General features: G+C 41.0%; 1 protein-coding gene across 7 annotated transcripts in view; it reads left to right on the top strand.

Moving 5' to 3' along the window:
- The first annotated feature begins 1,254 nt into the window (after positions 1–1,254).
- Positions 1,255–23,641, top strand: part of DIS3L2 (DIS3 like 3'-5' exoribonuclease 2) — a 350,479-nt gene continuing 328,092 nt past the window's right edge. For 5 of the 7 annotated variants that reach the window (XR_007154750.1, XM_047870809.1, XM_047870811.1 and 2 more), the window contains exon 1: positions 1,255–1,567. The gene's annotated coding sequence lies outside the window, so the exon portion shown is untranslated. Of the gene's footprint in view, positions 1,568–1,660; positions 2,239–23,641 lie in introns of those variants that run through there. The other 2 variants (XM_047870804.1, XM_047870806.1) reach the window with 2 other exon arrangements.

The following is a 23,641-nucleotide window of genomic DNA, read 5'->3' as shown; positions in this document are numbered from 1 at the left end:
GAAACCCCAGTTTTTATGTTATCAAAACTTTGTTCTTTCCCCTTTCTGGGTATTCCCATCCCTGGCTCCATTGGGGCTCCTCCCACCCATTGAGTCCTTTGCCGTCCCTGCTGGGCTTCTTCCATCATCTACAGTTTGAATAGACAAGGTGTGCCCCCATCACAGTCTTGCTGAGGATTCAGACCTGTGTGCACATTAAAAATCAAAGGCTCGTGGGTTCATTGATTCTTCAAACAAACAGTGATTAAGGCTTTTCTTTGCGGCAAGCACTGGAGACCCAAGATTAAACAAATATTTCCCACCTTCAAGAACTTCAGGTATTAGAAGAATCCCGAAATTTACAAATACTTTCAAAAACATCAAGGCATTCAGGAACAATTTAATGTATTTCTTTTCCTTGTCTTAATGTGGAGCACATGGTGGTGGACTCCTTCACTACACAGATTCAAGCTACCGTCGACTTTGACGCCCTATTCCTGAATTTTGATTTTTTATGGTCACCACTAGGCACTTGATCTTCACAGCATTTGACACTGGCGACCACCTCCTTACTGGAATCCTTTCCTCTCCCGCTGTGTTCTCAGCAGTCCTTCAACCAAACATTCTAATTTTATTTTGTTTTGGTTTTTTTTAGTATTTTATTTTTAAGTAATTTCTACACCCCTAGTGGGGCTCAAACTTACAACCCCTAGATCAAGAGTCCCATGCTCTACCGACTGAACCAGCCAGGTACCCCGTTCAAGGAACATTCTGAACGCTCTTTGGAGGTTCCTGTTCCTTTGTTCACAACATGAAAACATCATGTTGATGTTTTCTGGGCTCCATTCTTTCTACGCACTTCCCTGGGCAGGCCACACTGACCTTTCGGTCGGTGTCTCAAACGAGCCTACTCTCGTACCTGAAACACTACTCCTTACCCTTTTACTTGCTTGAGGTAGCCTTTTCCCTACCCGTGTCCGGGTAGGCTTCCACAGCTTCCCATACTTAGCCCACCCAGGTAAGCCGCATCTGTCTGCCCGCGCTCCCACCAGTCTGCGCATTCTGGCGGCAGGGACCCCGCCTGGACTGCCCATCCCTGCATCTCCAGTGTCAGCCCTGCCCCGAGCCTTGAGCAGGTGTCCAACAACCAAGTATCTAGTAAACGAAAGAATGAGTAAAGCCCTGTGCCAGGAAAGGACGGGCGTGGCTACATCCGGGGGGCCTAGAAGCAGGGCGCGAACCCGGGCTGGGAGGGCTCCAGCGCAGGGGCGGGAGGGCTCCCGCAACTGACTGGCTCTCGAGCAGGGGGCCGCGGCGGCCGGGGTCGCCCAGCTAGAGCCACCGGCTACAGTTCATCGCCCCCGCGAGGCGAGGCCACACAAGTCGCGTTGGCCCTTCGCCAACTCCTGCCACCTCCACCGCAGAGGAACGACGGCCGACCACCGTCTCCGCCGCGCTCCCGAGGCGCGCGGCGTTCTTGGCCCCGTCCGGCCACCGTTGCTTTCTATACAGCGGCGCCCCTGACCCGGAAGAGTATTCTCCTTAGCAACTGCGGGACCGCGGCGGCGCCAGCCTCCCGGGAGCGACGGTGAGGCCTCCCCGCCCCCGCTCCGCGCGCCCCACCTCGACCCTTGCCCTGGACCGGCCCCGGGTCTGACCTGCCACGTCTCCGCAGCGCTTAGCGGGGTACCTGCGGCGCCGGTCCTGGGCGAGCGCCCTCCGCCTCGGGCATCGCTCCCCGGCTCCGGCGTCGCCCCTGCCCACCACACGCCCCCCTCTCCCCCGCTCCCGGCCGACAGGGCCTGTCAGGCCCGGCTCCTCGCGCCCGGTCCCCCCGGCCCTCTTTCGTAGCCCCGTTAGGGGCGCGGATAAGAAAACCAGAATTAAGCAGAGCCTGTTGCTGTAGAGAGGACGCTTCCCGAGGCTCGGGTCACCTGTGGACGCGTTCTTATGGGTCCAGATACAGGTGTTTGGGACTGGCAGGGATGGAACCCTCGAGGAGCCGGGAATGGCAGCCGCTTAATTAGAATGCTTGATGTTTGCCTGCTGCTTTGCGCTTTCCAAAGCGATGTCTTTTATCTGCTTTGTTGATCGTGGAGACTCTTGTAATTGAATATTTTCAACTGATCGTTTCCCGGGGATTAGGTTTCCTGTTTTTAGTGATGTGCGGTTAGTATTATGTAGCTTAGATTTTGTGTCTTCCAATTTTCTACGGAAGGAACTCTCCCCGGGACTGATTACCTTTGGGAAAAATTTCAGGTGAATTTTGCTACGTTGAAAAAAGTAGGGGCAGGTGTTGTTAATATCTCTGATTTGCATTTGAAAAGACACAGTGATACTGAAAACCTCCCTTTATTGAGTTTGTAGGTGTGGTACTAAGAAAACTCTGAACCTTATTTGAACATTGTTAGGTAACAATTTTATATTTAATGATAATAGAGTTAGGGGCGCCTCGGTGGCTCAGTCAGTTGAGTGACTTGAGCTCAGGTCACGATCTCAGGATGGTTGGCTTCCAGGCCGGCATCGGGCTCTGTGCTGACAGCTCAGAGTCTGGAGCCTGCTTCACATTCTGTGTCTCCCTCTCTCTCTGCCCCTCCCCCCTCTCTCTTTCTCAAAAATAAACAAACATTAATGATGAAAGAGTTAAAGCAGGCCTGCGAACAATTTTCGGGAATGACATTTGGGAATAAAAGTGCAGGAATTTCGATAGCAAAACCCATTAATCAGCACGGTATAGTGTTTAACCAGCACGCCCAGTGTTCTAGGTACGTGAAAGGATAGAAAATAAGAGACCGTACACATTAAGTTATTGGAAAAACTACAAAATAGCATTTGTTTAAATACAGAATCAGAGGAGAGAGCAGTATGGGCTGGAGTTTTCTGTAACATGTTTATGGATTATATCTCTAAACTATAGGTACAATTTGTGTTTGTATTGGAGGGGACAGGGAATCCTAAACAGTTTCGTATGTTAAGTGTGCGCGTGACATTTTGTAGCCCTTATTTAAAGCTCTGTGGTCACTTGATTCTATTTCACTCTTAGTAAAAATCAGTCTGGCGTTTTTTTCTGTTTGAGATCTAAATGAAGATGGTTAATATCAGGAGGCTTTGCCACTGAAGAGATTCATTCCTTCGCTTTTGTGATGGTCTTTTATGTGAGACACCACAGTTTTCAGTAAAGTTAGTTACTAGTTCCTATATACTTAAGAGTTTTGTGGAATGTTGCTTTTAATATTTGACAGCTATTTCCAGAGTGCTTCCTATGTAGGAGGCATTGTATCAAGAAATACCAAAAACAGGTTACTCAACAAGGAGTAGTTTTGCTTTATCTGCAGTGTATGTGTGTGTGTGTTTGTATGTTTTACCCATCAGCCTTTGATGCTCAGCATTTGCGTAGGGGCATAGAAGGACCGGAGGAACTGATACAGGCATCTGAATTGACTTTTTTTTTTTTTCCCCGTAGGAGTTGAATAGGGATTTTTGGCTCAGTTGCTTTGGATGTCCTTCAAAGATTCATTAAGGAGACCTCTTACAGTGTTTTATTGCTTTCTTATAGTTTTAGTGGCCATTTATTCACTTTTTCAAAAGTATTTGAGTGCCTATTTGGTGTATTGTGCTTTTGTTGGAAATGGGGGAGAGTGAATACATCCGTGGCTCCTGTCTTCAGCAGATGATACCAAATAATCACACGAATGTGAAGCTGCAGATTTTTTTCTTTTCTTTTTTTGATTTAGGGAAGTCACGGGAAGGACATTTGAACTAAGATCTGAAGGATGCACAGGAAAGGAAGAGTGTTCCAGTTCAGACCCAACAGCACAGGCAAAGGACAGGAGAGGACAGCACAGGCGTTCATGGGGAGGACTGGAGATTTAGGGTACAGCTCTATGTAGAGAACAGGAAGAGTGTTGGAAGAATCTGGTGGGAGGGGGCTGGAGAGGTGGGCCACAGGGCCTTGTAAGCAGGTTGAGGAGTTTTTCTTATCTTTCGAGTAAAGAGAAACCTCTATACCGTTTTACTTAGAGACCTCCGCTGGATTGCAGGTGGGGATGGCACTGTTACATTGTGTTTACAGAGCCTGCTTTGTATTTCTACCTTTGCTTAGTATTTGTATCGTCTTTTTCCTCATTTCCCCAATGTGCTCCCTCAGTGTTACTGTAGTTGGAGAAGCTTCCATGTCCTACCAACGAGATGCGTCCACTTTTTTTTTTTTCTTAATTGAGAGAAAAGGAATTTTAAGGATTAGTATTGGACACTAGAAGTTAGTTGATTTGAAATATTTTTGCATCAGTATGACTGCTAGGGCACTAACTTCTGAGACCTGTTTCTTTTTAGTTGTTGCAATAAAAACACATAATATAAAACTTACCCTCTTAACCATTTTTAAGTATACAGTTCAGTGATGTTAACTATATTTACACTGTTGTGTAACAGATCACTGGGACTTTTTTATCTTGGAAAACTAAAACTGTACCCAATGAACATCTTCCTGTTTCTTCCTCCAGCACCTGCCCCCCCCCCCCCCCCCGCCCAGCTCCTAGTAGATTTGAGTTTTATTGCTCTAAATGCTTTTTGAAAGAATCATATTTGTACCACATTTTGTAGTGCTTATCTCAGAATGCCTTCAGGTCAGTTGATTTTGGGTATTGGACTGGAAACAATTTTGAGATGGTTCCATATTTTAAGTACAAAAAAACATAGCAAAGCATTTTCTTAGATGGGGAAGATTTGTAAACTTTTATTTGCAGTTTTCTCATTTTATCTCGGACTTTGTATTCCTGTAGTGTTGTATAAGTAGCCTTATAGAATCCAGTTTGTTTTTATTTTTTATTTATTTTTAAATTTTTTAATATTTATTATTGAAAGACAGATATAGAGCATGAGCATGGGAGGGGCAGAGAGAGGGGGAGACACAGAATCTGAAGCAGACTCCAGGCTCTGAGCTGTCAGCACAGTGCTGATGCGGGGCTCAAACTCACAAACTGCAAGATCATGACCCTAGCCGAAGTTGGACGCTTAACTGACTGAGCCACCCAGGTGCCCCTAGAAGCCAGCTTTTAGAATGACCATTGAACCTTTTGAAAGTTGGTTTTTTGTTTTGTTTTGTTTTTTTGTTTTGCTTTAAATGGGGAGTTGCTGTGGAAAGTAAAGTTCATTTTCATTCAAATATTACTGAGCACATGCACAAATCAGACTGTGGGCCTGGAATGGTTCTGTAGATCCCTCTGAGGTCCAACTGTCTGTGCCATTACTGGTGACATCAGGGAGACAGCCAGATTCTTGTTGTCTTTATTAGATGGAAGGTAGTGGTGGAGCTGTGTCATAGACTCTGGGTCTAAAGTTCTCTCTGGTCCAGCAAGAGAGTGGACGCAGGATTAAAATGGGAGAGATGGCTAATGTCTGGGAGAAGACAAGAGCCCCAAATAAGGGTCCTTGCTCCATATTTGTTACGATCAGAAGGCTTACAAATGTGATGGGCGTGCACAAAGAGATAATGAATCTGTGAACATTAACTCATGGGCATGAGGGAAAGGGGGTTTTGAAGATATATGGTGTTAGGGGTTTGGGTCTATATAAACCAAAATCCTGGTGCCGGGCAGATGGATGTTAAGGGTAGACCTGAGGTGCTGTGTCTGTTTATCTTAGCCAGCCTAGGGGATAAGACAGACAGAGGATGCAACCTCAGGGTCAAAAGCCACCTTTCTTTTGCTAATCAGCTCTGCTCTGGGTAGCTTCACCCCTCAGTGGTCTATCACCCTATTTACCTGTTTACCTAATTTGGTTCTTCCTTCCTGTGAAAGCAGCTTTCTGCTATAGTACTAAATTGGGGGGCCTTTTCGCCCTGAATACCTAATCTCATATACCTTTGCCGGGCCCCCCCCCCCCCCCCCCCTATCTTGGGGCCTCTGCCCTGTCTATACTTATTTACCCAATCTCGTTTACCCACACTTAGGTGTGAGCATCCTATGGCTTTGTAATTCTTTTTGCCTTGTTGACCCATCAGTGCAGGCTCAGGGAATTATTCCTAAGCTTACTCCCCACAGAGCTGCTCCTTTGTGTCACATCAAGGGAGATAGAAGGATTTGACGAGAACTTTTCAGATAGCATTTTTTGGAACCATAGCAAGAACTTGATGTCCCAGAGTTGCAATTATGAGATTAACTCTCATGTTGAGACTGGAAGTGGTTGGGTTTAGTCAACTATTAGTCCAAAGAAACTTAGTTTTCTATTTTTTTTTTTCCTATGGTGGTAAAATTTACCATCTTAACCATTTTTAAGTGTTCTGTTCAGTGCTTTAAATACATTCATAATGTGGAAACATCACCACCATCCATCTCCATAACTATTTTTTGTCTCATAAAACTGAAACTCTCTGCTCATTAAACAACAACTTATTCTTTCCTCTCCCCAGCCTCTGGCAACTACTATTCTACCTCTGTCTCTATGATTTTGGGCACTCTGAGTACCTCAGAAGTGGAATCATACAGTATTTTTTTGTGACTGGCTTATTTCATTTGGCATAATATTTATTTGTTTGTTTGTTTAAACGTTTACTTATTTTTGAGAGAGAGACAGAGCATGAGTGGGGTAGGGGCAGGGAGAGGGAGACACAGAATCTGAAGCAGGCTTCAGGCTTCAAGCTGTTAACACAGAACCTGATGCGGAGCTCGAAATCAAACCACAAGATCATGACCTGAGCCAAAGTCAGACATTTAACTGACCAAGCCACCCAGGCACCCCTAGCATAATATTCTTAAGGTTCATCCATATTGTAGCATATATCAGAATTTCCTCCTTTTAATTTTTTAAATTTAATTTAATTTAAAATATTTTTTAAATATTTATTTTTGAGAGAGAGAAAGATAGAGTACAAGCGGGGGAGGGGCAGAGAGAGAGGGAGACAATCCAAAGCAGGCTCCAGGCCCTGAGCTGTCAGCACAGAGCCCGACATGGGGCTTGAACCCACGAACTGTGGGATTGTGACCTGAGCCAAAGTGGGACGCTTAACCGGCTGAGCCACCCAGGTGCCTCAGAGTTTCCTCCTATACCACATTTTGCCTATCCATCCATCTGGTGTGGACACTTGGGTTGCTTCCACGGTTTAGCTGTTGTGAATAATCCTGCTCTGAACATGAGTGTACCATCCAACTACTTTTGATTCTTTTCTTACATCCTAATACAGCTGCCTCTGGGTTGCACCAGCGTTGGCAGACAAGAGACAGTGTTCATACTGGCAGGGAAGGACTTTAATGTGGCACAGAGTACAGGGAAAATGTCACTCATGAAATCACCTGGGACTGATAAGGACTGATTGAGGTACCTGCCTCAGAAAAATGCCTTCTAATTAGAAAGTAAAGAAGAGGAAGGGGCTTATCATTTATGGAGCCACCTCTCCTCCTGTGTGTCAAATAATTCATATGCATTATGTCATTGATACCAAGTTTTGTCCAATGAGAAAGATGACTTGATTCTTGGACTGATAAGAAAATTGAGGCTCAGGGAGTATACTTAAGTCGTAAGGCAGTATGTGTTAGGACCGAAGTATGGACCCGTGTCTGATTCCAAAGCCCACATTCCTTCCATGACACTGCATCATGCTACTTCTGTAAACCGTGTTCCGATATCGGCATCAATGGTGGGCATGAGAATATCAACATAAATAGTGCAGGGACTATAAAGAAGAGGGCGAGTAATGAAGTAGGCTGATACAGTAGGAAGTCTTAAAAACCTTTTAAATGAAGGAAAGTATTGTTATCTGGTAGACTGGAGAGCTTAGGTGACCAAACCTCGAGGAGGCAGAACGTCATGCGATGCTAACTGAGGAACTCTGCTCTTGAGTTTACTGAGCAGATTTCTTTTAATGAAATTGGATTGTTTCTCCCATTAGACTTGGATGAGGAAGAGAGGTTGGTAGTGATTGCCTCCGTGCTGAGGGGTCCAGAGAGAAGCCCCAGACATTTCTCTTTAACTTCTCCTCATTTAGAGAGCATTTCTCCACGTGGAAAATAGTTGCTTCTTTTTCTTTGCCATGGTCAGCTTTAATCCATTTTAAAGGATTGAATATGAAACCACAGCAGCAGTTACGATACCAAGGAAGAGATAATAGCACATTGTTATTTTTGTTTAATCCTACTTAAAATAAAAGCAGCAGCTTGCATGGCTTATTATTCTTTTTAGTTCTTTTAGGTTTATTTTATTATTATTATTATTATTTTTTAAGTTTTTATTTATTTAATTTGAGAGAGACAGAGAGAGAGAGAGCAGGGGAGGGGCAGAGAGAGAGAGAGAGAGAGGGAGAGAATCCCAAGCAAGCTCCACACTGCCAGCACAGAGCCCAATGTGGGACTCGAACCCACAAGAGATCATGACCTGAGCTGAAAGAGACCCACTGAGATCATGACCTGAGCTGAAACCAAGAGTCAGATGCTTAACCAACTGAGCCAACCAGGCTCCCCCTTTAAGTTTTTTTAAATGAAAAAAATATTTGAGTTGTTCAGAGCTCTTTTGCTCCAATAAGACATTTGTTTTCTTTATGATTTACTGAATTTTGCTAGTTTAAATCAGTCTTTCTTAGTAGTTCGGAAATAAGGATGAGCCATGAATTTTATGACTAAAATGCACATTATTAACAGGGAATAATTTTACATGAATGAATTAGGGCCCAATTTTTATTTAAAGGATTATTGATTACTAGTTAAGACTATATTTTTTAAAAACTGATTTACTGAGGAATAGTTGTCATATTACAAGCTGTACATATTTAAAGTATACAGTTTGAGTTAAAAAAATGTTTTTTAAAGCTTTTTAAGTAATCTCTGTACCCAGTGTGGGGCTCGAACTCACAACTCTGAGGTCAAGAGTTGCACACTTCACTGACTGAGCCAGCCAGGTGCTCCCAGTTTGTTAAGTTTTGACATATGTATGTATTCATCATCACAAACAAGGTAGTGAATAAATCCATCACGCCCAAAGTTTTCCTTCTTGGTCCCCATCCCAGATAACCACTGATATTTCTGTCATTATATATTAATTTTCATTTCCTAGGATTTCCTAGAGTTGTATGTAAATGGAACCATACAGCATGTAGTTATGCTTTTTTCACTCAGCATAATTATTTTGAGATTCACTCCTGTTTTTTAGTATATCAATAATTGATTCCTCTTTCATGCCTAGTAATATTCCTTTGTATGGATGTATCACAGATTACTAATACATTCATTTATTGATGGACATATTGGTTCTTTCCAGTTTTTAATTGGTAACAAAGAAGGCTGCTGTGAACATTTGTGTACAAGTCTTTGTGTGAACATATACTTTTGTTGCTCTTTTTGTATGCTTAACTTTGAAAGAAACTGTCAAAACTTCCAAGTACTATTTTGTATTCCTACCAGCAGTGTATAAGAGGTCCACTCCCTTGGGGCGCCTGGGTGGTTCAGTCGGTTAAGCATCTGGCTCTTGATTTTGGCTCAGGTCATGGTCTCACCGTCTGTGGGGTTGAACCCTGCGTTGGGCTTGGTGCTGGCCATGGATCCTGCTTAAGATTCTCTGTCTGTCTCACTGTCTCCCTCTTCCCCCACCCGTCTGCCACTCCTCGACTTTTGCGCACTCTCTCAAAATAAACAAACTTAAAAATAAAACAAATAAACAAAAAAAAAGTTCACTCCCTCCACATTCTTGTTAACACTTGGTATGCCAGTCTTTTCAACTTCAGACATTCTAATAGATGTGTAGTGGTATTTCATTGTGGTCTGGATTTCTATTTCTCGAATGACTGGTGATGCTGAATATCTTTTCATGAATTTACTTGCTATTCACATAGCTTCTTTGGTGAAGTGTCTGGTTTTATTTTTTTTATTTTTGTTTTTTTTAAAGTTTATTTATTTTGGGTGGGGGGGGGAGCAGAGAAAGAGGGAGAGAGAGAATCCCAAGCAGGCTCCACTCTCTCAGCACAGAGCCTGATACGGGGCTTGAACTCACAAACCACGAGATCATATCCCTAGCCAAGATCAAGAGTCAGATGCTTAACCCACTGAGTCACCCAGGAGCCCCATGTTTTGTTTTGTTTTTAATGTTTATTTTTGAGAGACAGAGTGGGCATGTGTATGAGTGAGCAAGGGAGGGGCAGAGAAAGAGTGAGACAGAGGATCTGAGGTAAGTTCTGTGCTGAGGGTGGAGAGCCTGACATGGGGCTTGAACCCATGAACTGTGAGATCATGATCTGAGCTGACGTCTGATGCTTAACTGATTGAGTCACCTAGGCACCCCTGGTGAAGTGTCTGTTTAAATCTTCTATCCATTGTTAATTGGGTTCTGTGTTTTTTTATTACTGAATTTTAGAAGTTTTTTTTTAATATATTCTGGATGTAAGTACTTTTTCAAATTTGCAAATATTTTTCCTTATCTCTTTTTCTTCTCTTAATGGTGTCTTTTGAAGAGCAAAATTTCTTAATTTTGATGAAGTCCAAATTACAATTTTTTTCTTTTGTTGCTGTTTTTGTTACTTTACCTAAGAAATCTTTTCCTATTTAACATCACTGAAATATTCTCCGATGTTCTAGGAGTTTTTGTTAGGTTATAGACTTAGACTATGATCCACTTTGAGTTTTTAAAACATTTTTTTGTGTTTTATTTATTTTTGAGAGAGAGAGAGAGAGAGATTGTATGTATTGCATGTGCAAGTGGGGGAGGGGCAGAGAGAGAGAGGAAGACAGAGAATCCTAAGCAGGCTCCTGGCCCTGAGCCATCAGAGCAGAGCCTGATGGGGGCTCAAACTCATGAACCGTGAGACCATGACCTGAGCCGAAGTCGGACACTTAACCGTCTGAGCCACCCAGGTGTCCCTTGAGTTATATTTATATGTAGTACAAAGTATGGATTTAAGAGCCAAAGTTCTTTTTTTTATAATCTTTTTTTTGAAATTTAAATTCAAGTTAAAGTACAGTGTAGTATTGGTTGCAGGGGTAGAACTCAGTGATTCATCACTTCTGTATAATACCTAGTGCTCATCCCAACAAGTACCGTCTTTAATGCCCATCGCCCATTTGGCCCATCCCCCCATCTGCCTTCTCTCCAGCAATTCTCAGTTTGCTCTCTGTATTTAAGAATCTCTTATGGGGGTGCCGGGGTGGCTCAGTTGGTTAAGCATCCGACTTTGGCTCAGGTCATGATCTTGTGGTTTGTGAGTTTAGCCCCACATCGGGCTCTTGTGCTGACATCTTGGAGCCTGGAGCTTGTTTTGGATTCTGTGTCTCCTGCTCTCTCTGCCCCTTCCCTGCTCATGCACTGTCTCTCAAAAATAAACAAACATTAAAAATAAATTTTAAAAAAAGAGTCTCTTACGGTTTGCCTCCTTCTGTTTTTATCTTCTTTTTCCTTCCCTTCCCCTATGTGCATCTGTTGTGTTTCTTAAATTCTATATAAGTGAAATTATATGATATTTATCTTTCTGACTTTTTTCAGTTAGCATAATACACTCTAGTTCCATCCACATTGTTGCAAATGGCAAGATTTCATTCTTTTTGATCTCCAAGTAATGTTCCATTTTATACACACACGCACGCGCGCGCGCACACACACACACACACACACACACACACACACCACATCTTTGTCCATTCATCTGTAGATGGACATTTGGTCGCTTTTCATAATTTGGCTATTGTTGATAGTGCTGCTATAATCATTGGGGTCAATGTGCCCCCTTTGAATCAGCATTTTTATATCCTTTGGATAAATACCTAGTATTGCAATTGCTGGGTCATGGAGTAGTTCTATTTTTAATTTTTTGAGGAACCTCCGTACTGTTTTCCAGAGTGGCTGCACCAGTTTGCATTCTCACCAGCAGTACGAAGTGTTCCCCTTTTCCCACATCCTTGCCAACATCTGTTGTTTCCTGAGTTGTTTGTTTTAGCCATTAATGTTCATTTTTTTACATATAGAATCCAATTCTAGAATCATTTGTTGAAAAGACTATTCACTAAATTGCCTTCTGCATAGGTTGGAAATCTACTTATATACGTGTTGTTCTATTTCTGGACTCCCTTTTCTGTTCCATTGATCTATTTGTCTTGATGCCAATACTACATTGTTTAGATTATTATAGATTTATAATAGGACTTGAAGTAAGCTTTGCTGCTCTTTTTCCAGATTTTGGCTCTTAAAGGTTTTTTTCATTTCTATATTAATTTTAGAATCAGCTTTGTCAACTTTTCCAGAGTCTGCCTGAGAATTTGAGATTGTATTGTATTTATAGATTTGTTTGAGGAGAACTACCTCTTAATGATGTTGTGTCTTCCAACCCATGGACCTGCTGTAGTCTCCATTTATTTAGGTTTTATTTAATTTCTCTGAGAAAATTGTAGTTTTCACTGAGCAAATCATGTACATCTTTTGTCATGTTATCCCTACATATTTCATATGTATTTTCTTTTTTTTTTTAAATTTTTTTTCAACGTTTATTTATTTTTGGGACAGAGAGAGACAGAGCATGAACGGGGGAGGGGCAGAGAGAGAGGGAGACACAGAATCGGAAATAGGCTCCAGGCTCTGAGCCATCAGCCCAGAGCCTGACGCGGGTCTCGAACTCACGCACCACGAGATCGTGACCTGGCTGAAGTCGGACGCTTAACCGACTGCGCCACCCAGGCGCCCCTGTATTTTCTTAAAACAACTGTTTTTTAAACACTTATTTATTTTTGAGAGAGAGAAAGAGAGAATGTAAACAGGAGAGGGGTAGAGAGAGACAGAGACACAGAGTCTGAAGCAGGCTCCAGGCTCTGAGATGTCAGCACAGAGCCTGATGTGGGGCTCAGACTCACGGAGCTGAAGTTGGACGCTCAACTGACTGAGCCACCCAGGCGCCCCTCATATATATTTTCTAATTATTTTCTTAAATTGAAGTATACTTGACAAAATGTTACATTAGTTTCAGGTGTACCAGATAGCATATTTCATATTTTTGGATGCTGTTGAAATGATGGTTTTTCGAATTTGTATTTTTGACTGTTGCTCCTTATACAAATATGCTTGATTTTTGTACATTGATCTTCTCTGTCAACTAGGCTATGCCCACTTATTCCTCAGGCTTTTTTTATAGATTCCATGGGATTTTTTACATAAAGATTATGTCATCTGTGAATACAATTTTACTTCTTTTCTAATCTTTTGTTGATTTTATTTTTCTTACTGCATTGGCTGTAATTCCCAGTACAGTGTTAAATAGAAGTGGTGAGAGCAGACATATTTGTCTTGTTCTGATCTTAGGAATAAAGTGCTTAGTCTTACACCATTAAGTATGATAATAGCTGTAGACTTTTTTTTTTAATGTTTATTTATTTATTTATTTATTTATTAAAAAAATTTTTAAATGTTTATTTATTTTTGATAGAGTGCAAGTGGGGAAGGGGCAGAGAGAGAGAGAGAGAGAGAGAGAGGGGAACAGAAGATCCAAAATGGGTTCTGTGCTGACATCAGTGAGGCCGATGTGGAGCCGTGAGATCATGACCTGAGCCAAAGTCAGACGCTCAACCAACTGAGCCATCCAGGTGCCCGCTGTAGACTTTTTATACATGCTCTTTGTCAGTAAGGAAGTTTCCTTCCATTCCTAGAAGTTTTGCTGAGAGGTTTTTTTGTTTTTTTGTTTTTTCTTTTTCAGAAATGAGGTTGGATTTTGGCAAATGCTTTTTCTGAGTCTACTGAGATGATCATATGGTTTTTCATTTTTAGTTTAATACGGTGAATGATATTGATTTTCAAATATCAGAACTAACATTGCATTCTTGAAATAAACTCTACTTAGTCCTGATGTATTATTGGTTTTTTTTTATATTGTTGGAATTGATTTCCTGAAATTTTGTTAAAAAAATTTTGCATCTATGGTTATGAAAGATATTGGTTTAGATGTTTTTTCCTGTAATATCTTTGAATTTGTTTTGGTATCAGAGTAATGCTGGCACCTTGGGATGAATTGGGAAGCATTCTTTTTCCTTTAATTTTCTGAAATAGTTTGCATCTATTCTTTTCTTTCTGCCTTAAGGACGTCCCATGATGTTTCTGGTAATGCAGACTTGGTGGTGATGATTCTTTTAGCTTTCATACGTTTGAAGAAGTTTGTGTTTTGCCTTTGGTTCTCAAAGATATAATTGCTACATAAAGAATTCTAGATTGACAGCTTTTTCCTATTGGTGTTGTAAGGATTTTGACTCAGTATCTTCTACCTTGCTTGTTTCTGACAAGAGATCTGATATCCTTATCTCTGTTTCTCTGTACTTTATTTAAAAAAAATTTTTTTTAACGTTTTATTTATTTTTGAGACAGGGAGAGATAGAGCATGAACAGGGGAGGGTCAGAGAGAGGGAGACACAGAATCTGAAACAGGCTCTAGGCTCCAAGCTGTCAGCACAGAGCCCGACGCGGGGCTCGAACTCACAGACCGCGAGATCATGACCTGAGCCGAAGTTGGCCGCTTAACCGACTGAGCCACCCAGGCACCCCTTTAAAAAAATTTTTAATGTTTATTTTTGAGAGACAGAGAGCGCAAGCAGGGAGGGGCACAGAGAGAGACACACAGAATCTGAAGCAGGCTCCAGGCTCTGAGCTGTCAGCACAGAGCTGGACACAGGACTCCCCTCTTGAGCCCACAAGATCATGACCTGAGCTGAACTTAACTGACTGAGCCACCCTGGCACCCCTCTGTTTCTCTGTACTTAATGTGTCTTTTTCTCAGCTGCCTTTACAATTTTCCTTTAAACCGCTTTTAAGCAATTTAACTATGATGCATCTCTTACCATAGTTTTCTTTCTTTTTTGTGTGTGTGTGATTGTGTCATTGAACTTCTTGGATTTATGGTTTTATAGTTTTATCAAATTTGGAAAACTTTTGGCTCTTATTTCTTCAGATATTTTTTCTTTCTCCACCTTCCCTCCCCGTTTTGCAGATTTCACTTACACATATATTTGATTGCTTAAAGTTGTCCCCTAACTCACTGATGCTGTCTTAATTTACTCTTTTTTCTTTGTTTTTCATTTTAGATAGTTCCTATTGCTATATCTTCAGGTTTATTAATTTTTTCTTTAGCAGTGTCTAATCTGCTATTAATCCCATCCAGTGTATTTTTCGTTTCAGGCATCATAGTTATTAACTCTAGATGTTTGATTTGGATCTTTTTTATATCTTCAGTCTTTTATTTTAACCCATTCAGTCTTTCTTCTTTTTGAACATATAGAATACAGTTCTAATAACTACTACTTTCCTGTCCTTTTTTGTTATTTCCATACATTTCTACATTGTTTATCTTTGTCTTTCTCTCTTTTTCTCTCTTTCACATATCCTATTTATTAAAGAAGTAAGGCAAGACATTTAATAATTTTTTAATTTTGTATGTTTGGAAACAAGCTTAAGAAAGTTAGATGGTTGGGGGTCACCTGGGCGGCTCAGTTGTTAAGTGTCTGACTGACTCTTAATTTCAGCTCAGGTCATGGTCTCACGGTTCGTGAGTTCTAGCTGCTCATCTGGCTTCACCTGGCTCTGTGCTGCCTGGAGCCTACTTGGGATCCTCTCTCTCCCTCTCTCTCTGTCCTGTCCCCATTTGCATGCGTGTACACTTTCTCTCTCTCTCTCTCTCTCTCTCTCTCTCTCTCTCTCTCTCTCAAATAAATAAACCTAAAAAAAAGTTAAAAAAAAGAAAAGTAGCTTGGTTTGGTCAGGGTTAGATAGTTAACGTTCAGATTTAAATCTAGGTTTTTCACAACTTCTGCTCTTTCTGTTACTCCTGCCTCAATAGGAGGGATAAGATAAATACAGAACTAAAAAGAGTAGGGAAGGAATCCTAATAGAGAAGAATTATGCAAGATCTTAAGAGAGTATGTAGGTCAGAAAGACTTCTAAGGATGCAGGAAGCATTTGGGATGAAACTTTCAGGACAGGTAAGATTTTGGAGGTTGTTCTAATGAGGGTGAAGCATTTGAGGAGGAGAGAAGAGTGTACTTCAGTGTGTGGGGTTGGGAGATTGGGGCATGCGCTTAGCTGAATTGGGTAGGAATATGGAAAGCAGATGACTAGGGAGGTTGGCCTGAATTTGTGGAGTATTTTTGATGTCTGGCTTTAACACCACTTTCTTTTTCTTTTCTTTTCTTTTTTTTTTTTAACACCACTTTCTAGTATCCCTGTCTCTTCAACTGCTGCATGCTTCTGACAAAGGGATGGTGTCTTTAAAATTTTTTTTCATTACATAGTATAGTCTTGCACACAATTCACAGGTATTGATTGATGAATAACATCTTATTGTAGTACTATTAATTATACTTTATTACTACTTGTGATTGCACTGCTTATTGTATAAGAAGTCTCAAATCCTGTGTTCATAAAATTCCTTCCAAACAAGTCAGCATACTTTATGCTAATTCATCTCTTGATTGTCTCAGCAGTCATCTTACCATACGTAAAGAATATCCCACTTCCTCAGGCAGCCAGAATCCTGCTTCAACTTAAGGGTCATTGTGTAATCTTGTACTGTTCTAATGCAAGGAATGCTCAGATGATAGTGTTGTGGGCAGAGCCCAAGCCTGATTCTCTTGGACTTTTTCACTTCTGGCTGGGAGGGAAGAGTACACGCGGTACTGCCCTTGAACTCACAGCTGCCCACTACGTGCAGCGTTGACTCTGACACTGCAAGTGCTCAGCTGGGCTCACTCTCATCTTTGTTCAGTATCTCAATCGAGAGCTGAAGTTTCAACCAGGGTTTCATTGAATTTCAATCAATTCAAAACTAATTAATGGAAAAATAATCTTACCGTTCAAATTACATCATTCTTCCTGCATTGCTTTTAATTTTCTTTGCAAACCTTTTTACTCTTGAGTTCTGGCAAGTGCCCTCTGTGCTGGAGTTCCCGAAGTGATTGCTAGTGATTCTCAGTGAGTTTAATCAAAGAGTGCATTATTGCTGTATAACATGCTGTAATACATTGCTGTAGTACATTCTTTACTGTAAACCCTCCCTACCCCCATAAATCTCCTTGTTAATGCAACTTTAGAAGAAGAGGAAAATCAAGGATTTTGCTAACTCCTAACAGGTGTCTACTTAGAAGGACAACAGAGCCCAGCAGATTTTCAGTGGCAAACATTGAATCTAGTCTTCTTTGTTTTACTTTTTAAATTTGAGTGTAGTTGACACAATTTGACATTAGTTTCAAGTGTACAACGTAGTGATTCAATTTCTTTATATGTTATGCTACGCTCACCATCAAGTGTAGCTACCATCTGTCACAAGATCACTGGCTGTATGCTGTGCCTGTTTATTCCCACATTGTTCATTTTTTTAAAAATTATAGTCTTTTATTAAATACTGAGAAGTTATAAAATAGCATATGCAAAACATGTGTAAGGTGTACAGAGTAATAGGACGGTGAATACCCATGTAACCATCCACCCAGTGTAGGAAAAAATTGCCGTTGCCATTAAAGATCTACATTCTTGTTTGTAATGCCACCTCTCCTTTTCTTTTTCAGAAGTAACCTATGTTTTATATTTTCTTTATACTTGGGTCACATCATTTGTATCCTTAAACTGTTACTTAATTTTGCATGTTTTTGAAGTTTGTAGAATGGAATCATAATGCAGATATTTTTTAGTGATTTGCTTCTCCCTAGAACATGGGTGTCTGCTTTGGTCACATTTTGCAAATAATTAATCCTGGGCTGCTTGTACTTAGCATAATTTATTTTCTTTCTTTCTTTCTTTCTTTCTTTCTTTCTTTCTTTCTTTCTTTCTTTCGAGAGAATGGGTATAAGTGAGCGAGGGGCGGAGAGAGAATCCTAGGAGGGGCTGAGGGAGAGAGAGAGAGAGAGAAGTGGGATTCACCCTAAGCAGGCCTCGAGCTCACCCAAAGGGGGCACAAGTTCACCTGAAGCAGGGCTTGAACTCACCCAATGTGGGACTTGAACTCACGAACTGTGAGATCATGATCTGAGCCAAAGTCAGATGCTTACCGACGGAGCCACCCAGGCACCCCATAATTTTATTTCTTAATAATTTTCCTCACTAGTCCCATAAAGAATAAGATTCATATGTTTCTGCCTTTTAGAAAAAAAAAAAAGATAATGCTTTCTGACTGGATAAAAATAACCCGGTTTCCTTTGGGGTATTCCATCTCCAGGCACTCCAGAACCCATTTCTCAGGGCCGTACCTCAGTGACTGGGTAGAAGTCCTTGAAGATGGCTCATTTTTGCTGTCTTTCCCCCTTATACTTTACCTTGGGCAGCCTGGACACTCCCCGTTTTTCAGATAGGTATCTTTTTGGGGGTTTTTTTATCCTGACTGCACGTAAGAATCACCTGGGGAGATTTAATGCCCATGCCTAGGCCAAAGACCAATTAAATCTGAATATTTCTTTTTGTGATTGCTCCTATCTTTGGCCTGTTCTTTTTTTTTTTTTAACTTAACTTTTTATTTTTTAATTTTTTAACGTTTATTTTTTGAGAGAGAGAGAGAGAGAGAGACAGAGCATGAGCAGGGAGGGGCATAGAGAGGGGGAGACACAGAATCCGAAGCAGGCTCCAGGCTCTGAGCTGTCAGCACAGAGCCCGACGCGGGGCTCGAACTCACAGACCACGAGATCATGACCTGAGGCGAAGTCGGATGCCCAACTGACTGAGCTGCCCAGGTGCCCCTAACTTTGTGTTAATTGGTTTACTTCTTTCATATTGACTTGTAGGTCTTGACATTTTCTGTATATTAATCTTTGAATTCTTATATATTGCAGATATTTTTTCTCAGTCTGTTTGGTCATTATAGTTTCTTTTGGTATACAGAAGTTTTTAATTTTTAAAATTTGAGTCTTTTCCTCTAGTTTCTGTGTTTTTTGTCTTAAGAAGACTTTCTTTTTTAAAAATGTTTATTTATTTTGAAAGAGCCTGTGAGTTGGGGAGGAGCAGAGAGAGAGAGAGGGAGAGAGAGAACCCCAAGCAGGCTCTGCTCTATTAGGGCAGGCTTGATGCCGGGCTTGATCTCATGAACCATGAGATGATGACCTGTGCGGAAATCAAGAGCCGGATGCTTAACCGACTGAGTCACCCAGGTGCCCCAGAACAGATCTTTTCTCGTTACTCTTTCTTTGCAAACATTTCCCATCATTCTGTGCATTTTCCTCTTACATTTGATACTTAAAAGTTTTTTTTGCTGCTGTGAAATTCACGTCATAAAATCAGTCACCTTAAAGGGAACAATTCAGTGGCATTTAGTACATCCACAGTGTTGTCCTACCACCACCTCTATCTAATTCCAGAAGAAAGCCCTGTACCTGCTAAGTGTTGCTGCCTGTTCTTCCCTCTCCCTATCCTCTGGCAACCATCAATCTCTGTATGTCCCTGTGCATTTACCTATTCTGGATATTTCGTATACATGGAATCATATATGGTCTTGTGTCTGGCTGCTTTCACTTAGCGTAATGTTTTTCAGATTCATCCATGTGGTAGCATGGGCTAATTTTTCAAAAAACCCCTCATTATTTATGGCCAAAAAAGTATTCCATTTGATGTATATGCCACAATTTATTTATTTATCCATTGATGGACTTTTGGGTTGTTTCCACCTTTTGGCTATTGTGAATAGTGCTGCTGTGAACCTATGTGTATAAGTATTTGTTTGGATAATTATTTTCAACTCTTTTGGGTATATACCTAGAATTGGAGTTGCTGGGTCATATGCTCATTCTATGTTTAACTTTTCGAGGACCTTCCAAACTGTTTTCCACAGTGGCTGAACCATTTTACATATCTACCAGTAATTTATGAAAGTTCCAATTTCTCCACATCCTTGCCAGTATTTGTTATTTTCTGGTTTGTGTTTTGCTTTGTTACAGCCTTTCTAGTGAGTGTGAAGGGAACCTCACTGTGGTTTGATTTACATTTTTTTGATGGCTAATGGTGTTGAGCATATTTTCATGAACTTGTTGGTCATGAATATATCTTCTTTGGAATAATGGCTATTCACATCCTTTGCCTTTTTTCTTCCATTTGATTGTTAAGATGAGATTGTCAAAAAAAAATCGTGATTTGAATTTGATTACGTTGTAATTTTTTGACTAATTTACAGCTGACATCTTTATAATCTTGTGTCTTTCTGGTCAAGAGCAGGGTTTGTTTATTTGTTTAGGTCTTTCATGTGTTTTCAAAAAATTTTTAATGTTTATTTACTTTTGAGAGAGAGAGAGAGAGAGAGAGAGAGAGCGTGCCAAGGGCGAGCAGGGGAGGGGCAGAGAGAGAGCGAGACAGAATCCAAAGCAGGCTCCAGGCTCCGAGCTGTCAGCACAGAGTTCCATGCTGAGCTGAAGTCGGATGCTTAACCAGCTGAGCCACTCAGGTGCCTCTGTCTTTTGGGTTTTTGAAAATGCTTTTAAAATTTACTTTAGATCTTAAATCTGTCTTATTATTTTTATCCACAGGCATTTTGTGATTTTGGTTACTTCTTAGAATTGATGTTTTTCTCTCTCATGTTTTAATTTTTTAATTTATTTAAGATAAGAGCTTTCACTTCTTTATTTTGTTTATTATTTTTGAGAGAGTGAGACCATGTGCACAAGAGCAGAGGAGGGACAAGAGAGAAAGAGAGAGAATCTTAAGCCAGCTCCATGCCCAGCACGGAGCCCAATGTGGGGCTCGATCTCACAACCCTGAGATCAAGACCTGAGCCAAAAACATGAGCTGGATGCTTAACTGATTGATCCACTCAGGCATCACTCAAGCATCTTTTTTTTTAAAGTTTATTTATTTATTTTGAGAGAACGTAAGTGTGCACGCGCACGTGCATTGTGTGTGTGTGTGTGTGTGTGTGTGTGTGTGTGTGTGTGTGTGAGAGAGAGAGAGAGAGAGAGAGAGAGAGAGAGAGAGCGCGAGAGAGGGAGAGAGGATCCCAAGCAGGCTTTGTGCTGTCAGGGTGGAGCCCAGCTCGAGGCTTGATCTTGTGAACTGTGAGATCATGACCTGATCTGAAATCAAGAGTCAGAGGCTTAACTGACTAAGCCACTCAGGTGCTCTGCCAAAGCATCTTTTAATGATAATCATTGGCAAACTCATTTGAAACCTGCATTGAAAAGCAAACTTTTTTTTTTCTTTTAGTGTCTTCAGACTTTGACCCATCTTTGTTAGACACACTATGCTCTAGGTTTTTTCTTCTATATTTAGACTCACATCCCTTTCTTAGAATTTTTGTTTGAGATCTTTGGAGAGGATGTCTCAGTGAGCCTCCTGAGCCCTGGTTATAGTCAGTCACCAGTCACTAGTGTTTTTCACAGGTTTTATGTCTTTGGTGAAATCTAGTCTATACCATTCTTTCATCTGGTGATAATTTCCTGCTTTTTATATTTTCATTCTTAATTCGTCAAATGTCTGTTGAGTTCTGCCACTTGCCACTCCTGTTGTAGGCACTGTGGTTGCAGTGATGACAAAGCCCCTGTCCTCCTGGAGCTTTGAGTGGACATTGGGGATAATCACATGTGCACAGAGATGAACAGGCCATTTCAGGAGTGATAAGTGTAATGAAGGAAGTAGAAAAATGTGCTAGGCTAGAAGAAGACTGGGGAACCTTATTTAGATCAGGGTTTCTCAGCCTCAGCAGTATTGACAGTTTGGACTAGGTAACTCTTTGTTGGGAAAGAGGGCTGTCCTGAACATTGTGAGGTGTTGAGCAGTACCTGGGGCCTCTACCCTTAAAAATTTTTTTTTACTGTTTTTATTTATTTTTGAAGGAGAGAGAGAGAGACAGAGCATGAGCGGGGGAGGAGCAGAGAGAGCGGGAGACACAGAATTCGAAGCAGGCTTCAGGCTGTAAGCTCTCGTCACAGAGCCCGATGCGGGGCTCGAACCCACAAACTGTGAGATCATGACCTGAGCTGAAGCCAGACGCTCAACCGACTGAGCCACCCACGTGCCCCTGGCCTCTACCCTTTAGATGCCCTAGGACCCTCCTCAGTTGTGACAGTCAGAAATGTCTTTAGACAGTCTCAAATGTCCCTGGAGGGGAGGAGCAGAAACGCCCCCGTTGAGAAGCACTAGTTTTTAGTTTGGGTGGTCAGGGAAGGCTTTGTTTTGGGAGAAGATTTCTTTCTAATTCAGATATGAATTTCATAGAATGATGAGGTTCTGTTCTATTCACTTGTTCAGCCAGTTGGATCTTTTACCTGTTAGGCTGAAATTGCACAATGAATTAGATGTTTAGACATTAAAACAATCCCTCTTGTTTCACAGATGATATCCCGAGATTACCTGAGGTTATTTCTCTAACGTTACATTTAGTATCCTTACCCACACCAGCGTCATTGCCAGTACGGTTGTGACTATTTGGAAGTGCATGCGAGTTAAGAAAGAGGGGTGTGTTCAGTCCAATTCTAGAAGCTTAGTGCATTGCTTCTTAGTCTTTAGTGAGCACCAGAAGGGCCAGGAGAGCTTGTTAAAATACAAATTTCAGGACCCCACTCCTAGAGATTCTGATTCGGTTGGTCTGTGGTGAGGCCTGGTAGTTTGCATTTTTACCAAGCTCCCAAGTGCTGTTGCGCTGCTGCTGGTGTGTGCTTTGCGTGGCACTGACCGTAACGTCCCACTTAGTGCCTGGGAAACCGTGGTTGAAGAATTAGTAATAAACCTTTGAGGAACATGGTTTCTTCATTTTTTTTCATATTGGCCTTTTTACTTCATTTAAATCAAACTTGGTAGCTTTTCCCTGTGTCATCTGTCACAAGGAAAGTCTGTTAAGTGTTGATTGTGTTGGATGTGACACAACTGAGATGTTCTGCATTGCAATCGTATAAGTAATTTGAGGTATTTTTACCTATTGAACTAAGCAGGGAAGCTATGAAGTGACACTTCCTATGTGATCAATTTATCTTATGTAGAGAAATGAAGACAATGCTGGCAACACTTGTTAAAATGAGAAATTCTCTGCTATAGTTTTAACTGTATGAAGAGGCATTCATTTTCAGTTCTGGGCTGGTAATTACAAAATGTGTGTAATTCTGCAGGAATAGGTTCTGGAAAGGCGAGTGGATGTTCTTAGACCATGCTGAAATTTTTGCTTAGCGTCTCCTCTTAAACCATTGAACCAACTTGATTTATGATAAAGCATAATTGTTTTTTTAGCAATAGCCTGAATAGACTCTGTTCTGTTGCTAAATAGAGTTAAGATATATGTGTGCATATGTATGTATATGTATTGTTGTTTGATTGCAAAAGTAATTCATACTTTTGTAAGAAACAAAAAATTAAACGTTATTAAAATGTGTGCTTTAAAGTGAGAATCCCTAGTAATCCTACTTTCTAAAGAGAATTGTTATGAATGTGGTATATCTAAATTGATTTCATTTGTCACATGATGAGAGGCGAAGATGACTAACGAGATGGTTCGATGCTACACTGTTGGCATTTGTAAGATGCTGAGTTGTCATCCTTCATCTGTAGGCCAGAGCCTGCACCTGAGAATTTAATTCAGTGCTGTTCCTGGAATGAAAATGTTGCAAGAAAGTTGAAAATTTTTTTAAACATAAAAAATATCGGTAAAAGAAATTCTTCCCTTCTTAAAAGTGTATGTCATTCTTTCCTTCTCTAATACAGTAGGTTCCATGCTCTTTAAGTACTAGGGAAATTGATTTTGCAGTCTTTGCTCCCCCCCCCCCCCTTA

The sequence above is a fragment of the Prionailurus viverrinus genome, chromosome C1 (genome assembly GCF_022837055.1).
Source record: "Prionailurus viverrinus isolate Anna chromosome C1, UM_Priviv_1.0, whole genome shotgun sequence".
NCBI classification, from domain to species: Eukaryota; Metazoa; Chordata; class Mammalia; order Carnivora; family Felidae; genus Prionailurus; species Prionailurus viverrinus.
This window is presented reverse-complemented; position numbering and strand designations above follow the sequence as displayed.